This window comes from Marmota flaviventris, chromosome 6 (genome assembly GCF_047511675.1).
Source record: "Marmota flaviventris isolate mMarFla1 chromosome 6, mMarFla1.hap1, whole genome shotgun sequence".
NCBI lineage: Eukaryota > Metazoa > Chordata > Mammalia > Rodentia > Sciuridae > Marmota > Marmota flaviventris.
The window spans coordinates 17,551,579-17,571,475 of NC_092503.1; the positions used below are offsets into that span (position 1 = coordinate 17,551,579).

General features: G+C 41.1%; 1 protein-coding gene across 2 annotated transcripts in view; it reads right to left on the bottom strand.

The window, feature by feature from the left end:
• The window catches only part of Sash1 (SAM and SH3 domain containing 1), a 229,767-nt gene that overhangs the window by 113,677 nt on the left and 96,193 nt on the right, over window positions 1-19,897 (bottom strand). The gene's annotated exons all lie outside the window — the stretch shown is intronic.

The following is a 19,897-nucleotide window of genomic DNA, read 5'->3' on the forward strand; positions in this document are numbered from 1 at the left end:
AAGCAAATAAATATTTTCTTGATAATCTTTTAAATTGCAATTTATACATTTTTAAAATCAAACTGATTCTTATCTACACCAAGGTGCGAGCAAATAACAGGAAGAGCAGCAAGACTCCCTTTGCATGTACTTCATAAACCCCAAGAACTACCAAGTACCCACTGAGGCCACCCCGCTAGTTCTCAACCTGCAGTCCGCTCCCCACTGCTGGCAGTCACTGGATCTCCACCTATAAATTGAGTTCATCACAGTTTGGGTGAGTGCCCTCCAAAGGTCCATTTAGTAAAGGCTTGGTCCCCAAAGTGGCAATACAGGGAGGTGGCAGGAAACTATAGGGGGTGGGGACAAATGAGAGATGATTAACTCATTGAGGGTGTGACATGGAAGGGGATCATGGGACCCTCCCCCATCTCTTCCCCTTCCTGTACGACTTTGCTTCCTGGTTCATGAGGTGAGTGATTTACTCCACTCCTGCCAATATGGCTGCCTTGCCAGAGGCACAAAGCAGTGGTGTCAATGGATCCGGGACTGGAGCCTCTAAAACCATGAACTCAAATAAACCTTTTCTTTTCACCAGTGAATTATCTCAGGTGTCTTATTATAGTAATGCAAAACTGAATAATACAATCATACAAAATCATTTCCCACTTCATTTCCTGCCCATCAATGTCAACTTTTATCAAGTGCTTGCCAACCTGGTGCCCCACACCATTCTGGGCACTATGTGTACATGTGTGTTTATATATATATATATATTTATATTTATTTATTTATATATTGTGTATTGTGTGTGTGTATGTATACACAAACACAATACATAATATAGGTAATTATACATATCTATTGTATATGTATTATATAGAGAGAATTTTTTCATATTTAATCTTCTCAAAACCTGGTAAGGTAGAAACCTTTACTATTTGCATTTTTACTAATGAAATGACAGCATGGAGAGATCTTGCCCAAGAACGCACACACTAGAAGATGGTAACATTTACTGAGTACCTCTGTTGTGATCTGGATACCTGCTCTTCACTGCTATGCTAATATCTATTGGTCCCTACAGTCATGCGCCATGCTGATAGCAGACTTCCTTTGGCCTCCTGAATCTCTATCCTCCTCCCCTACATCCTAGCCTGTGCCATCCTAGAAGGTGTTCTGTTCTGTTTTCTTCCTTCTAAGGCCATGTTTTCTGATACCTGCATAATGACCCTCATTTTCTCCTAGGCCCCATCCACATTCAGCCTTGTGGCTGATTCTCTTCCACCTGCTACCAGACCTAGGAATGGACAGACATACAACTATTAACTGTTCTAGTTTCCTAGAGCTAATCCCACCCCACTGTCCTGTCTGAAGGGTCCCCATCACCTGCTGTTCACCCAGACTTGAACTTCATAGTCAAGGACTGACCTTCTCCAGCAAATCCCTGCAATGGGGCCTCTCCAATGGGTGCATCTATCTCCAAGTATTAGTCTCCCCTGCATGTCTCCGTAGAAGACATCCTGCTATCAAGGACTCCTGCTAACAATGACTGGCTTTGTCTGGCAAAATCCAGATGTTCCTAAGAATGGTGTTGAATCTCACTTAAAACTACCCAAGTCCTCTGGAGGATGTTGGGTTACCTATTCCAATTATAAGCCAAGGAAGGTACACAAACAGCCCCAAGACACAAAGACACTGTTATGAGCTCATGGTGGATGTGCAGAAGCTCCCTCTTCCTGCAAGCCACCGAGGGGCCTGCCACCTGTCATCTTGCAGTTAATTAGGTAACACTTGTGAAGGGTTTTGCGACATGTAGCACACGTGTTGTCCAGGATCTCACACATGACGCTCCACAATGCAAAACTTAGGAGCTATTTTTAAAATCTATCTAACAGTTGAGCAAATCTCAAGAGTGTTTCTTTTTGCAGATCACTGTAAATCCATTCCTCTTCCATTGAGGTACCTCTAAAAGGAGCACACAACTGGTGGGGATTATTGAAGAGATTACAAAGGATTTTTAAAAGAACTCCCCCCCCCCCCCCCGCAACAACAACAACAAAAAAGCAAACTCATTATAATCCATGCTTCATTTTCAGAGAAACCACAGAGAGACTTCATTTCATCTATTCTTTTGAAAATAAGCAATTCAAGAAGAAAGGAGGGGATGAATTGCTTTGTGTCTGTGCACAGGTTACTTTCACATATGTGAGAGAGTCGCAGGGCTGGGGGCCGTCCCAGGACACACTGGAGAGGTTTCTGCGATGTCTCAGAATCTGTGAGGACAAAGGCCAACTTCTCTGAAGCCCTGGTCAGACTTGCTTGAGCAGCTCCGCCAAGTGCCTCGTGGGTGTAAGCTGAAGACTGAGGTCACCTTCACCTCCCAAACTATCATTACAGCAGCTTTTCTGGCTTCAGGAAAAATAAAAGGTTTATTTTTAATTAATGAGGGCAGGTCACTAATTCCCTCTTCAAAAGAGCTTCCTTTTGCTAAAGGGAATCCCATGAATGAGTGGGCAGGTTTAATGAACTACCTTTGGCTAAGAGGTTTGAGGGGAGTTCCTCACAATGGTTAAGTTTTTCCAACCGCAGAGCCACGGGAGGTGCCTACACACATCTGGGTCTCTGCTTCGAGAGTCCACCACTGCCTCATGGCGACCTTTGTCCTGCTGGCTCTCGGGTGGTTGACAATATTTTTTCAGTTCTTGAATTTTGCAGGGACAGGCGCTAGCATGTTCTCAAGACCATTTGGACTTACCTTCAACTCTGCTTGCAGACAGCACTGTCTAGCACGTCAAGTTCCTCAGTCAAACCTACACAGTGATTTTCATTGTTCTCATCCTTTACTAAAACAATCCTACTCTCCATTTACTACAAAAGTAATACTTTTCCTCAATAATTGCATTACCAATCCTGTCTTCTCCCCCAGAACTGTGACATAACATGGAGAACCTTCTAGATAAAAGCCTGTGTCAAGTACAAGTCAGAAAAGTATAACACCTCCTTCAGGCTCAGCATTTAAAAAGAAGGAAAGAAACTCGAGCATATGAAAATCAGTCCCCGTGCCCCTGTAGAGTTATCAGGATTTCCTAGGCATATAGCGATTATCATTGGTTAATATCAACATCTAAATTATTGGCCTGCACACACCAATAAGAACACTAAGTAACTTCCTCTTTCAAATTAAAAGTATTCAATACCACATTCTAAGTTCACTTGCCAATAGAAGCCTAATTTCTCATCTGAAAAGTAAAATAATATTGGTGGCACTCACCTTAATTCCCATTACTCAGGAGGCTGGGGTGGGAGGATCACTTGAGCCCAGGGGTTTGAGGCCAGCCTGGGCGCCATAGTGAGACCTTCATCAAACCCCCACCATCTGCATTTTCCTGTCTGTGAAGACCACAGTGTTGACATCTGTGGATTACACTCAGGCATAAGCTGGGCGTGTTACAGATTTTCCCTCTTGAGAAACCTATCAACACTTCTGGAACTAATGGAGGGGAAGCTCTCGAAAGGCACACATTTCCCTCACTGCTGCAGCCCAGGACGAGGCCCAATAAATATGTGCTTCATACATTTTTAAAAATTATTTCCCATAGTTTTCACTGCAGCCTTCAAAGGTGGGCATTGTTTGTCGCCTTATGGAGAAACTGAGGCAAGCAGAGACTTGGTAACTTGCCCCAACCACTTCTTAGCTGTCAGTGTCTGAGCCAGGATTGCCACAGGTGCTGCCTGCCTCCTGAGCTCGCTCTGAACCCCTCTGCTCTGCTACCTGGGAGTCCCCTACAGTGGATTCCCACTAAAGCCATTTGCGTCCAACAGCATCCCCACATTTAGGGACACTCCAGAACTTCTTCCATTATTTGCCTTCTGGCTCCATCTTATGACCCAACGTCTAGCATTCTTGGGTTCGCCAGTGAAACAATTTAATGCTTCATCTATTTCCTTTCATAACTACCCCTTTTTAGTAAATCCTGTGTAGACCACAGTATATTAACAAGCCTAGTGGGATGAATACACCTGCTGTAAATATTAATGCTGGGCCTCTGGAAAGACACCCAACCTTTCAGTATCCCTTCTCCAAGGTGGGCGGGCCAAGCTTCTCCAAGTGCTTGTACCTGGGCTTTGTGAAAAGGGGCAATTTACCCAGTTTGTTCTTTCTTTTTAGTTTTTCATCCTTTGCTATCATTCTTTTCTTCTCTTCTGTCTGGCTTACAAATATATTCAACTATCTCCATAAAACGACTGAGAGAAGAAAGGAAGGAAGGCAAGGAGAGAGGAGACAAGGAAGGAAGGTGGTTCATTCTCTACTCATCCATTGTTTCCATTCCTCAGAGCCAGAGTTCAAACTTGAGTTTCCAAGCCCCACCCGTGGATCATTTAAGGCCATGCATCAAGGGAGGTGCTTATTCATGAGGACAAGCAAACATCAGAAGGAGCGTGAGAATGGCCCCTCTCCCTCCAGCTGCTTCTCTGAATCTGACGCCACCTTTCCTGTCTGCTCTGTTGCTCCACAAGTGTGTCCAACAGTTCCTCTAACTACACTGCGCACTCCGCCTCCTTCCCTCTCTCATCTGTTAATAACCACACTTACCCCCCAGCAGCTTTCCTTCACTGACCCATTCATTCCACCGTCAATCAAGTTCTAAAGGCCTCTGACCAAAGGCCCGACCTTCACGTCCTCACCTCCATTTCCACACCCAGGATCTCTGCTCCACTTTATTGTGGACTGCAGCAATAATTTCTCCCTGTTTTTCTTCCTCCCAAGTAAATACATGTTCTCATGCCAAGATGAGCTTCCCCAGACATGTCCTCGGGTCACTGTCCCAATCCAAAACCTTCCTATGCCCCTCGGAACAACAGAACAACATCAAACTGTGAAACTGGAGTCCAAGGCTTCCACAGTATGGACACTACCTACTCCCCAAGGTACTGAATCTCACTGACTTCCTTGAAATTGAACTCCCCTGAGCTCGGTTAGCATCTCAAACATGAACTCAAACCAGCTAAATATTAAGTAGTTTAAACCACTACTGGAATGATGAGGAACTTAACTTCAGTGAGAAATCAATACACATGCCAGGTTCACACATTCTCTAAAATGGTAAATATTTCCCTAAGGGGTCTCATTATTAAAACCATAGCAACATGCTAATACATTCACACAGGCTCACACATTTTCCAAAATAGTAAATATTTTCTTACAGTCTCATTATTAAAACCAAAGCAGCATTCCAATACACTGAGCAGCTTTCTTTAAAACTGGTGCCTTTCTTTTTTTTCCAATAGTAATAATTTTCCTATGTCTCTTCTCCTACATTCTTTTTTAAATTTTACTTTTATTTGTTCTAATTGGTTAAACATGATAGCAGAATGCATTTCAATTCATTGTACACAAATGGAGCACAACTTTTCGTTTCACTGGTTGTGTACGATATAGAGTTGCTCCACATGTGCAGTCATAATGAAGGTGAAAAGATGGAAAAAAACAACTCCTATATTCTTTATGATAGAATATTCTAGCTTTTGGGCATTCACTGCAACTGAAGTAGCTATGGTACAAAATCTAAACACCAAACACGAAATTCTTCATTGTATCATTTACGACTTTTTTTGGCGGAGCAGGCTTACCAGGGATTGAACTCAGGGGCACTCGACCACTAAGCCACATCCCCAGTTCCATTTTACTTAGAGATAGAGGCTCACTGAGTTGCTTAGTGCCTCACCATTGCTGAGACTGGCTTTGAACTTGCAATCCTCCTGTCTCAGCCTCCCAAGCTGCATTTTACATTTTTAATGCAACTTTTTTCTTTCATTCAAGGATGCTTTAAATGCAACTGTGATATATTTTTTAAATCCTTATTTAAAATACCAGCATCCATGCAGATATCTGTTACTTCGGCCCAAAGAAAGCAATGTATGAATTAAAATTTATGTGAAAAGCAAGCACTGGGCGGGGATAAATCATTTCTTAAATGAACTCTAATGTTCTCAATCCTTAAATGAAAATCTAGCTAAAATGATCCTTCTTAATTACAAAAAAAAATGTAACCATACAGATACCATATATATATAACTATATACATGCACACGTGCATCTTTAGCATCTTAATGACAAGTTATCAAGAGTCGGAAGTATCAACATTCACTCAGGCTAAGTGTCACCAAAGGGTCTTAGCACAACAGAAACTATACCAAAATGGAGATTTAAAAACTTTGGATGGGCTGGGATATAGCTCAGTTGGTAGAGTGTTGCTTGCCTTGCATGCACAAGGCCCTGGGTTCAATCCCCAGCACAACAACAACAAAATACTGGTAGAAAACCTATAAGAAATAAACCCTGCACAGAGACTCTGGCAAACATTCCCACCAAGGTCTTTGGGAAGAAATTTTCAAACAATTGAGGCCTGGGGATGTAGTTTGGAGGTAGAGCAAGTGCTTATTAGCATGCGTAAGGCCCTGAGTTCAATCCCCAGCACCAGAAAAACACAAAAAACAAAAAAACAAATTAATTAAATAAATAAATTTTCAAACAACTGGGAATTTCGAGAGGATTTCATGCTTCATATTATTTGTTTGTTTGTTTGTTTGATTGATTGTTTTTTGGTGCTGGGGATTAAACCCGGGACCTTGAAATGCTAGGCAAGTGTTCTATTACTGAGCCACTTCCAAGATCAATTTCATCTAATTTTACAAACACAATTACTAAATGGCCAAAGGGCATTATTTTATTCCATACAGGCTTAGATACAGCCTTGTACATGGCGAGGACTCAATAAAGGTTGACAGAATGTAACTGCATAATACTAAATTTCATAAATCTTGTCCCCTCCTATTTCATCTGTGGTCTTTGAGTGGGAAAAAATTTATATTACATTCCTTTTTGTCCCTGGGGTACACAGTAAGTGTTCAATCAATATTTAGTGACTGATTGAACTGTAGGATTACATACTTAACTGGAATTCATGAAACTGCTTAAATCAAAGGGCAAACCTAGAAGGCCAATTTAATGTCTGTGTCACAGATGGGTGGACAAAGCTTTTATATAGCACCTTTGGGCAGCCTGTGGCACTATGGTGTGTTCATTTTTCACCTTATGTAGTTTCTGTTTACTGTGGAATGTCCCTTTAAGTGTAACGTATAATTAGGATTGTCCTAGAGAGAAAATGTAATGCTGATAATTATGGCTCATGGGTTTACAGGGAGGTATGGCTCTCACCTCAAAAGGATCAATTCTGAGAACTTTAAGAACAGTCTGCGATAAGAAACATCTGTTCCAGATTACTTGTAATCTCTTTTGTGATTTAGATACACAATCACTAATGTACCAGTGTGAAACAGTGCTTTCCACAATCGTGGTCTTTTTCCTTATAAACAAAACTACACACGCCGGCTCAAGATTCTAGAAGTTTCTCATCGTGGTGGGCACTCATCGGGACTGATTTACAAGACACTCTCCAAATCTTTTGTTCCTTCTTTAGAACCTTGGGCTGACATATGCCAGGAAGATTTCCCCACTCAAAGCCCTGATGTGAGAATGTGCGTGCCCGTGTTAGGCTAGGAGGGTGCTCCCTATACTCTGTAGTGACTGTGACTGTCAAGGTGACCCAGCTTCATCATTTCATATGCATCTTACGACTGCCTCCAGTAGTTCAACTTTACCAACAGCACAAGGAAACCTTCTGTTGTCTGTTGTCAAATACAAATTGCAGTTTTTAGGATGACTGTGAATTCGCTTTGATATTAAACTGTTCATATAGCCCTCAGATGTCATTGGTATAAAAAAGCCTCCCTTCTCTTACTTCAGTGGTATTGATGGCAGCTTCTGAAGCATTGCAGACACTTTAAAAGAAGACAAAACTGAATTTGAGAATTCTACCATCAAAACTTCTAACTTCAATATTTCTATTCACATGACACCACCTGATTACAACTCTCTATAACTGGATATCCAGTTAATATGTGTTGAGTCTCTGCAAAATGCAAGTCACCATGGGGCATGAGCACTGTGGCGGCTACTGGGAAGGCCACAGAGCTACAACTGAAAGCCAGCCATTTAGGTGCGCACCACCTGGTGGAAGAGGTGAAGCTAGTACATGAGCATAATACATGATGCAAAAAAAAAAAAAAAAAAAAGGATACCATACCGTATGCGAAGGAAGATAAATCTGCAATGGAGATTTAGAAAGACAAGGATCACTTCCCTTGGAGAACCCAGGAAGAACCTACAGAGGAAGTGGCACTGGAGTAGAGTGGAATGAGAAAGGCAGTGGATGACTGAAGGTGTAGAGGAGAAGGCGCTGTAAGGGAGGATGACGTCCTTCATGACAAACCTCTTAATAAAAGCTAAGGTAGCCAGGCATGGTGGCGCAAACCTGGAATCCCAGCAGCTCCGGAGGCTGAGGTAGGAGGATGGCAAGTTCAAGGCGAGCCTCACCAACTTAGTGAGACTCTGTCTCAAAATAAAAAATAAAAAGGGCTGAGGGTATAGGCAGTGGTAGAGGACCTCTGGGTTCAATCCTCAGTACGGAAAAGAAAGAAAGAAAGAAAAAAAAAAAAGGCAAGGCAGGGCCTTATACCATATACTCTAGATAGATCAAAGACCTGGGCATAAAAGCTTAAAGTTTAAAACGCTTAGAAGGCAACACAAAAGGAAAACCTCTCGACACTGAATTTGGCAATGATTTCTCGGATATGACACCATCATGGGTAATTTTAAAAAGAAATAAATGGGGCTTAATCAGAATTACAAAATGTTTGTGCATCAAAGGAAGGACCACCCACAATGTAAAAAAAATATGTTCAAATCATATATCCATTGTAGGATTAATAGCCAGAATATATAAAGAACTCCTACAATTTAATAGCAACAAAATAAGCAACCCCATTAACAAAAAAAGAAAGGAGGTGTATAGACATTTCTGCAAAGAAGATATAAAGATGGTCAAACAAGCATATAAAAAAGATGTTCAACATGACTAATCATTAAGAAAATATAAGCCGAAACCACAGTGAGATACCATTGCATACCCATTAGGATAGAATTTTAAAAAATAGAAAATAACAAGTGTTGATAAGGATGTGGAGAAATTGGAAACCTATGTTCTGTTGGCAAGAATGCAAACACTATGGAAAACAATATGAAGGTTCTGCAAAAAACAAAAAAAAATTACAAATAGAATTCCATATGATCTAACAATTCCACTTTTAGGTATATTCCCTCCCGTGGGGATGCGGGGAAATTGAACACAGAGACCCTGATATTTGCATACTCATGTTCCCAGCAACACTATTCATAATAATGAAATGGTGGAAGTAGCTTAGCTGTCAATGAATGAATAGAAAAACATAATGTGGTATATAAATACAGTGGTATACTACTCAGCCTTAAAAAGGAAGGAAATTCTGACACATTCTAAAACATGGATGACCACTGAAGACATTACGCTAAGTGAAATATGCCAAGCACAAAAAGACAAATACTGTCTAATTTAACTTGACCACCTGGAGTGGTCAAATTCATAGAGACAGAAAGCAGAACAGTGGCTGCCAAAGGCTATGGGAAGCTTTTGTTTAATGGTAGGGGTTTCTATTGTGCAGGATGGAAAGGGTTCTGTGGGTGGATGGTGAGGATGTTAGTTCAACAGGGAGAATTTGCCTACTGCCAACGAACTGTCCACTTAAAAAGTTAAGATGTGGCTAAAGGGATGGTCAGTGGTAGCAGGCTTAATAGCCAGACTATCTAAAGAACTCCTACAATTTAATAGCAACTCATACAATTTAATAGCAGCCCTACTACACAGCCCTGCTGAAGACAATGTCTTCCTAACCCTGTTCTGTGACCCCTCAGTCTCCTGCAGCTCTCTGCCCTCACTGATACCCAGAGCTTAGAACTCTGCCAGCCAGTTCCCTCCAGGCTGGACTCTTCTTTGCATATATGAATTCTTAAACCCAGCCTCTCAGCATCTACGCTATCTAGAAGGTGATCAGCACATGTGGCTTGCCTCTCTGGCATTCAGAGGATAACACTATTTCACATAATGGAAAAAAAAATTAATTTTAAATAAGCTAAGCACTTTTATTTACAATATCTTTTTTGTTATTACCTCATGCAGCTCAGAAACCATATATCAACAAGACTCATATCAACAAGACTCACCCTGAGCCTCCTGATGAAGGTATTCTCTAAGGTTCACGTGGTCAGCCAAAACAAATAAGAGAAAAAACAAATGGATTGCCCAACAGATTAAAATCTCACCAAAATGCTGTCTTGTGTTTGACATTTTCGACTCCTAGGTGACAGGCACCCAGCGATGAGAAGAATGCCCACCTGACCTGATCTATAGTCCTGCCCTCTATCTGTCCATCTTCAAATCAGGGAACATGGTCATGACGTCCATCTCCACCTGGTGAAAATGAAAGGTGAGATGGGAAGGGGAGGGTGGCCCGTGGACTGGTAGTTCTTATGCATCTCCATTCTTGCCCCCCTAGACCCAGCTAGACTGGAACCTGGTGGGAATTGGGCAGACTCTCCATTTCCCACTGAATCTTTAAACCATGGAAGTTGAGCAAGGAATAAAGGGGACTGGGCAGATCAGATCCTGGCAGATGGAGCCTTTTTTCCCATTCTCCTTCCTTCCTGTTCTCCTTCTCTTTAGCATATTTTCCATTACTCCTGGCCACCATTATTTGCTAATGTTCTCTCCCTCCTTCCCTCTCCCACACACAGGCACACATATGCATGATCATAGAGGGACATTCGGTCGTGCTAGAGACAAGGAATCATCCCCTGTCCAGGGTGTTGAGCACAAGGAGAAGGAAATGGCATGGAGAGTCGAGAGGAGGAGTGGCCCTCGTCTGAGCACCTGCCACCATCTATCTGCTCACCTGCAGGAAGGTCTGTACACTGAGTCAGCTGCTCTGTGAGCAAAATCCGCCATTTCTTTCCAGACTATGAAGGGCTGGCAGTGGCTCTTTCGTGGGTCCCACTGGGCTTCCAACTCTTGTATGATTATCTTTTCCCTCTCTGCTGTTCTGCAGTTCCATGTGACCGGACAATAGGCTCAGTTGTGTTAAATTACAAACAAGAGTTGCAGCCCTGGAGAGTTCACTATCAGATGGAACAGAAAATCCAACAGGGGAGAGGGCACGAGCATCCCTGTGCTGGGGCTGCTGAGAGCTGTCAGTTTGGAAAGTGCTGGAATACCAAAGGCATTCGTCTATTTGATACCAGTCTTTATGGTTTAGCCTTGTTTCATCCTAGATTTTTGTTATATTAAGATGACAGCCTATCCCTTAGAATCATATTAAGAACCAGGCTAATATAAGACAACTTTAAAGCAGGAAAGAGATCTTTTTTATTATCTAATATACTTTAATTGGGAGCCTTTCCTCCTCTAATTAGACATTTGAATCTCAACATATTTAACATTTTTATTACCTGCAGGTTCATTCTGTAATAAAGGTGCTTCTCTAGAATTATAGTTTCCAAAACTTTCTTGCTTTAAAAAGTTTTTCTTCTTCATTTTTATTATTATTATTTTAAAGCAAAAGGATAGCATGCAAATTTCACTTTGACGACAGAAATATAAATATCTCCAGCATGCACAAGTATTGCATTTGTTTAGCCTACAAATAGTTAATTATTTACTATGTGATGGGATCTCTTCTAGCCCCAAAGATACAGTGTCAGACAATGTACTTAGTGTGTGTTCTCTAAAGAAAGGTGAAAATGGAATTAAAAGTACAATATATTTTGGAAATAGTGGGAAAGATGGTACAACTTTCTGAAAACACTAAAAACCACTAAATTGTATACTTTAAAAGATGAACTTTATGATATACAAACTATATCCCAATTAAAAAACTCATTTAAAAAGCCCCTTGGGAGTGTTCTGGGAGAGTATGCACCATGTGTTTTCACATGGCAGGTATTCAATAAATGTTTTATAAAGAATACAAGCAGAGCTGGGGGTGTAGTGGAGCACTTCCTAGCATGCATGAAGCCCTGGGTTCCATTCCCAGCACCACAAACAAGGATATCAGCTATAACATTTAATTAAAGAAGATAACTACCTGGAAAAAGAAACATTTGTACTTTTAAAATCTTGGCTACTGCTATAATTAGCATTTTCACTCTAACTATCACTGATGCTTGAAGTCTAGCCCTGTTGAACTCAACCTTAGCTGTTTACTTCTGCTGATCTAGCTTATGGTGTGGCAAGAACAGGGTGATCATACCTGGCCAGGCTCAGAACCTAGCACTGCACTGCATTGTGTGTTGCAGTGTCCTGACCCTAGCCAGAAGGGCCTCTCCTTCCAGCTAAGGTGCCCCTCTATCCAGCATCACTTCTTCCAGTTCATTTCTGTGGTCCTAGATTCATGTACCTCCGTGGGAACCAACAGAGAGCTAGGGTTTATTGTAAGCAGATCTGCATCAGCCACCTACAGGATAGACGGTACAATCCTTATCTGTTTCTGTCTTGTCCCATTGTAAATGATCTTCCTGGAACACGAATTCTAGTTGCTATTTTACTAGCAATTTTCCCACGATACGGCATAAATTACTGAAAAACACCAGAAGCTCAGTATATGTTGCTGTTTGCCAACCCTTGGCATTCACTTTCAGGAACAATATAGGATAGCATCATTTAGCCATCTGTAAAAGAGTTATTGTATAATACTCTAAAATTATAATATTACATAACCCTCTAATATTAGGTAATTCTGTTGAACAAACTTCATTTTCAAGAAAAAAGAAAAGAAAATGTCTTTATTTTCTTTTACCTTCCTGAATGAAATTTTTCCCCTTAATTCTACTATCTGCTGTGTTCTGAAACAACGTAGGGAATAAAATTTAACAGATTTTTTTTTTCTTGGTACCAGGGATTGAACCCAGAACACTTTACCACGAGCCACATTCCCAGCCCTTTTTATTTTTTATTTCGAGACAGGGGCTCTCTAAGTGGCTCAGGCTGGCTTTGAACTTGCAATCCTCCTGCATCAGCCTCCCAAATCCCTGGGATTACAGGCATGTGCCACAATGCTCGGTTTAAAAGATTCTTTTAAATTCCGGATTGCTCCACAGAATTGCAAAGTAGGCCAAGTTGTGTGTCCCTATTTTAAATAATCCAGGTTTTGAACTTTGAAAGTTTTGATATTGATTTTCTACATTTTCTGTCTCTTCATTTGTTAGCATTTCTCACCACTATAAGATGACTTTCTGAAGCAATAAATCACCCTCTTTTAACTTGCTGCTTCTAACCTGCTGTAGGTAAAACATCACATATGATTTTATGTGTGTATGCACAGAAGAGAAGAGAGAGAATACACCAAGTACATTGTCTTTGGAAAGAGGCTATTAAAATATTTTAATTTGATACTGCCTTTCCATTCAGTTTGAAAGTTTCAAGAATTTTATTTCAAGTAGAAGACAGCAAGATACTGAGTAAATTCATTTTGTGTATTTGGTATTCTGGTGCTTCAACAACATATTCAGTATCTGGAAGGACATAAGCTAAGGTTGTAACTTTAAAAACAATTTCAAGCATTCACTCCCTCTTCACTAAACTTGCTTTGGATTTTTAATAAATATATTATTGTAATTTATATAATAAAAATAATTTTTATCAGGTGTGGTGGTGCACACCTTTAATCCCAGGGACTTGGGGAGCTGAGGCAGGAAGATTGCATGTTGGAAGCCAGCCTGGGCAACTTAGTGATAGCTTGTCTCAAAACAAAACAACATCAACAACAACAACAGGAGGAGGAGGAGGAGGAGGAGGAGGAAGGGAGGGAGGAAGAAGAAAAATGGCTGGGTTCAATTCTCAGTACTGCTAAACAAATAAATAATTTTACACTAGTATATTATGCTTCATAACACTGCACTTCCATAATATATTACTCACGCATTTAAATAATCTGTGGACCAAGTTATCATGGACTCTTCCAGGGGTGGAAGAATCTCCAGATAAAAATGCAAGGCTACTGAGTGGGCTGGGGATTCAGAGAATTTTGGATTTTCCTACTGATTTCAATCCCATCTCTGATACTTGATAGTTGTCAACTTTTAATAAGTCCTAGTTTTATAACAGTCTTATCAATAATTAGCATTTCTACTATAAATAACAATATTTATGATAAATGTTAGTTGAGCTCCAGCATACACCCAGAAACTTTGCCAAGAGCCCTACAAATATGATTTTATTTAATATTTCCAACAACCTGAAGAAGAAGATGTGGTACTGCACAAGGCCCTGGGTTCATTCCCCCGTCAAAAAGGCACTGGCACCCCACCAGGCAGGGTAGGGCCTGTGAGTCCATCCAGAGGACATCCAGGCTGGAGCTGATGGGGCCTGGGTCTTCCCATCACCATCTTCCTCAAGCAATGGTTTCTGCCTCTGCCCAGCTGAAATCAAATGATTGCTAATATCCACCTCCCAGGGTCATTAAAAGAAAAAAGGTAATAGAATGTGGATGCCTTATCAATTATAATGTGCTTTCACAAATGTCAGTTTTGCGATAATTATCAGCATGGTTATTATTAAGGCCTCTCATATTTTGTTCATTCCTCCCTAATTCTTGTTAGTATTTTAGGCAGCAAAACAATACCCTGAGGTTCAGATGAACATAGTCATTCTAATAATACAGAAAAGCCTAATTGATAAATTATAATATCGATGGCACTTAAAGAATTCATCAAAAATATTAAATAGTAAATTTTTTCTTATTTAAATTCTCCTTTATTAAAAAAAAAAAAAATGTTTAATCTCCATGAGCTGAGCAGCGACTCCAATGAAGAATTCAGATAAAATACCAAAACAGATTCCAAAAGATGAAAGAGATCAAAGGAATATCTTAAAGAAGAGAAGCCCACACCCTAAGGAGAAAGGACATACACATACAAACAAAAACTCCCTTTGAAATCACAGATGGAAATCTGTCTTCCTTTCAGCATCTTTGTTAAGAAGCCACGTCTCTGCTGTCGCACACATTAAAAAAACAACGAACACCCCTACAAACACATCCAGATGTTCAGGAATATTCATGATGTGCTTCCAATTTGGTTTGGACTTGTCCTTGATTTATTTTTGATTAAGTTCCATCAGCTTCTGCTGAAGCCCAGGAGATGGATGGCATTGCTATTACACAAATTTAGAACATCTTCATACTCTAAGTAATTGCAGAAAGTCTCTCAAACCATCCCTTATAAATACATAATTTATGCTCTGGCCTTGGAATGTCAGAGATAGAAGCAGTTCACAAACCCCTGAACTTGAACTCTAATTCCATTGCTAGAGGTGCAGAATTAAGCCTCCACTTCTAATGCACGGACTGAAGTATCAAGGGAGGAATGGGAGGGGCGGGAAGCTAGAGATTGACATGTCAAGGAGAAAAAAAGCTAGAACCTGATTTTCTTTTTGGGGTAATACAGTGACAGATCCAAGAAAAGACAAGAGCTGTGCTCTGAGGATATCACATTAGGGCGGATCCTTCCAGATAGTGAATACCTTGTTGAAAACTCAAAGTAACTGATCTCCTGCACAAAACGAATTTGCTCAACTCTTCGTCCTCTTGTTTTCTTCTATTTAGAATAAAATTTCTGCAACTCCCAAACTGAAAGAAAAGGCAGCTCCAAATTAAAGCCTATTGTTGAAATGGGTGCAATGACCTTCTGATAAGAGGTGGCCAGGGAAATCTCCAATTAATGACTCTGGTGACAGTGGGTGTATCTCCATGGTAGAGTGTTTTGCCTAGCATTCGTGAGGCCTGGGTCTCTTCCTAGCTCTGAAAATACAACAAGTACATGTACAGGGGCCTACATTTGGTGATCCAGGACCAGTTCTTCCTGCCCTGAATTCTGTCAGCACATCAGAGCAGTGCTAACAGGTCAGACTCAAACATGAACCTATGGACCAGGAGGCCGATGTCAGGTGTGTGTGGTGACAGCATCAAGGTCTCACAGCCCTGCCCCATGTGACTTGCAGGCTAACCCCTATATGTATCTATCTGCATAATCCCTTTCCAGATGCCAATGCTCCTTATGCTCCAAGAAGGGCCCTGGGGGACAGATGAGCCACTTAGTCTTCACCAAAGGTCTCATATTTAGATCTCAGACAATACCATCAAATGACATTACTGATCTAACCTCAGAAACCCAGCCCAAGGCCTTGAAAATAAACACTCATCACCCTCCTTTAAATTCTGTCTCACTGCAAGACCATACTGCCTCTAGTGTGCCACAAATTAACGTTTTTAAATAGACTATAATTAGCTTATGATTAGCACAAATAACTCACACTGTAATCACCCATGACCAAAGTGTTAAATATAAGAATTTGGATGACATTACAGTTTTTGGCAACCTGATTTTGATACTCCAGGAGCTTCTTCACCCTCAGAAGGGTCCTGATTCCAAAAATAACAATGCCCTTTTTCCTCCAGCCCTGGGCAAGTGCAGGATTCTGCCATCAATTGGCCTCTTTTTCTTGAGCTCCTGGGTATTTTCCCGACTGAGTATTAATTTGATTATCATTTAGGAATTTTCTCTGTCATATGTAAATGGAAGCAACAACAAAGCCCAGACTTTCTCCTTTCTGCCAAGCATTTGTATTTTTTTTTGTTGTTGTTTAAAAAGAATGCTCTTTTGTTTTTTAATCTCCCAAGCATAGTAGGTTTTGTTAATGCAAGTAAACAAAAAAGTCAGTCATTTCTAATTTCCTGGGAGTCAAAAGAGAAGAAGCTGAAGTTGTTGATTCATATTTGAAAAATCTGAAGACACCTCAACAATTAGACTGCTGTATCACCCAGAACACAGGTTTCCATAATCGCACAAGCAGTCTGCAAAAGTGTTGTAGTTTAAGAGGAATGAAATATAAATTTATTGCTGGTTTAGTAAAATCTTAATAACCAGAGGTATAGGATGCCAAGATCAAATCCGGCATCAAGAGATCTGTTTATGCCCAAGTTCACTCGGTGCAATGTACAAAAACTGCTGACTAAATTGGGACCGGGCATCTGAGCACAAATGGGACTTTGTCTGAGAGGAGCCAGAGCAGGGAACCGCATTACCATCTGGCTTAAGATATAATGCCTCAGTGTATTTTGACATCAAGTGTGCGAATCCCACAGCAGAATGGAGCTCAGGCTCACCATCGAATGCCCACTGATTCTGATTGCAATCTGCAAGTCAACAGGAGCCCAAAGCTAGAGAATAATGGGAGTTAACACAAGAGGAAACAAAACAAAAACAAATGCCTTTCAGAGCCACACTCATCAGAGAGCGTGGGCTTTTAGCAGGGTGATTTAGGATCATAAGCAAGGAGGTCCTCATTCTTATCCTAAGGAAGAGGGAGGGAGCACTTATCATCTTTGCTTCTCAGCTCTGGGCACCTTTAGAAACACTAGGGCTCCATGGATGGAGCTGGGGCAACCCCACAGTTCCTGTCATTTTCCTGGAGTTCAAATGTAAAGAAAACCCACTTTCCACATGCTTTGCTGTCTGCAGCAAACTGCAAAAGAAAAGCAACCCATAAAACAAAACAAAAACCCTCCCATGCCAAAATGTTACATGTAAACATTTAGATCACATGATAGTTTTGGTAACCTGGTTTTGATAATCCAGGGCTCCAAAAAGGCACCAGGCCTGGGCTTCCCTCACTCTCTGAAAGGTCCTGATTCTAAAAATAATAATGCTCTTCCTCACCCGGATCCCTTGAAAGCCCTGGGCAAGTGCTGGATTCTAAGGGGAAAAAAAAAAAAAAAAAGTCTTCCAGGCCCAAAGTGTTAAATGTAAACATCAAGATCACAGACTGAACTATGGTGTGCAGGTCTGTGTGAAGCCACAAGCAAAACAGGAGAAAGTTCACCTTGGCCAGCCAGTCATTGAGGGCAAAATGGCAATTACTTTTGTTTTGTCTTGTGGACAGTGATGAATCACAACATTCTATGCTATCTCCTTATAGGATTAATAACCCAAGGACCTGTGAAAGAACAGTATGCAGCCTTCCCCATACCATTCAGACCTTAGTTTCTAGATATAGAAGAATTCTTGCAGTAGCTGGTAAAGGTCACATTTTTCTCCCTCAACTTTTAGGTTTGACCCAAAACATGACCTTGACCTTTGAGGAAAGCTATTCAGCACTGCCCACACCTCCAAGCCAAACCAGGTCTGTCTTCTAAGTTCTCTATGATTGTAGAGCCAAGTTATTGCTTCTTAGCACGCCTCCTAAACTTACTTAAACTAGGCCAGAGGCCCTCTTCATATTTCTGCACAGCATTTCAATAGTGTGTTCACTGTTTCACCCTCCACTAAATTGTGACCTCTTTGTGCACAGAAAGGAATGCCTTTTTTTTTTTTTTTTTTTTGGTATCAGGGATTGAACCTAGGGGCCTTCAACTACTAAGCCACATCCCCAGCCCAGGAATACATCTTTTATTTGATGCTTACTGCTAATTTTTTTTTGAATCATTAAATATTTTAAAATGATTAAATACAGAGCTGGGCTCAGTAGCACACACCTGGAATCCCAACAACTTAGGGAGGCTGAGGCAGGAACATCACAAGTTCTAAACTAGGCTTGGCAACTCAGCCAAACCCTCTCAAAATTTAAAAAACTAAAGGGCTGGGGATATAGCTCAGCCTTCACATGCACAAGGTCCTGGGTTCAATCCTCAGCACCACCAAAATAAAAAAAAAAAATTAAAAATAGAAAGGGGTGGGGATGTATCTCAGTGTTAGAGCGCCCCTATATTCAATTCTCCATATTGCAAAATAAAAAAATAAATGAACTGTAAATAATAATCAAGTGTGAGTAGGGGGGAAGATGAAACAGAAGTAGCAGGAAAAGGCTGATGGTGCTGTCCAGGCTGGCCACAGGCACAGGAAGTTCATTATACTTTATTATGCTGTTTCTATATATTTAGCAAAAAGCTAAAAAACAAAACCAAAATCCCTGCACTCACATGAATAAATATTAATGAAGTATTAATGAATGACAGATACTCTCTAGCATTACTGCAGGAATTTTTGAACTAAGAAGAGAAAGGATGAAAAAGAAACAGTTACAAGCCCCTTGCGGTTAACAGAATTTTAAAATTTAATTCTCATGATAAGTATGTGATAATTTATCCCCATTATACAGATAGGGAAACTGAAGCTCAATGAGGGTAGGCACCTTGCCAGCGAAAGAGCCAGAATGGGAACCCTGTCCAACTCCTCCTGTACAGTTAGTTCATGGTCGTTTCTGACTTTCTACGCAATCAGCAAGCTGGGGACAAGGACTCCCACCTGGACTTGGAGGCAGGTGGGTACAGCCTCAAGAAACCTGAGCAGCATAGAATGTACAATGCTTTCATTTGCATTTCTAGTCCCTAAGTACCGAGTAAGGTTCTGCCTGGGCTTCCTCTTCCTTCTACACACAGAGCTATGATAACGATTTGGCACAGAGTTCAGGCCGGGCTTGGGCTGCCGACAAATACGTCATCATCAACAGTGAACGTGCCACATCAACAGCCATCCAAGCTCGTTCTCTGCCAACATCCAAACAGATTCAACCTTAGGGATGTAGAGGCATCGAATGCTGCCAGTAATGAGAGGCCACCTTGAGTGTGTCCCTTCCTGGCCAGGGTGTCACTTTGACAGATGTCAAACTTAGCTTCACTAGAGATGGGCCCCTTATGGAAATGGAAAGCTGCTGTCATTTCTGATTGCAGATTCTCCCAGCCAAAAAAGCACACAGTGCTCAGGGAGGTGCCAAATGTGGGGAAATATGGGCAACTTCCCTGCTGTTCACAAGCACTAATGTCCCAGTGCCCAGCAGAGGCTGTGGCTGCTGCCAAACACAGCATTCCTTTAGGGCCCATTTGGTGCTAAATAAAAACTCTCCCCACTATTATAAATCTGAATCAGAATCTC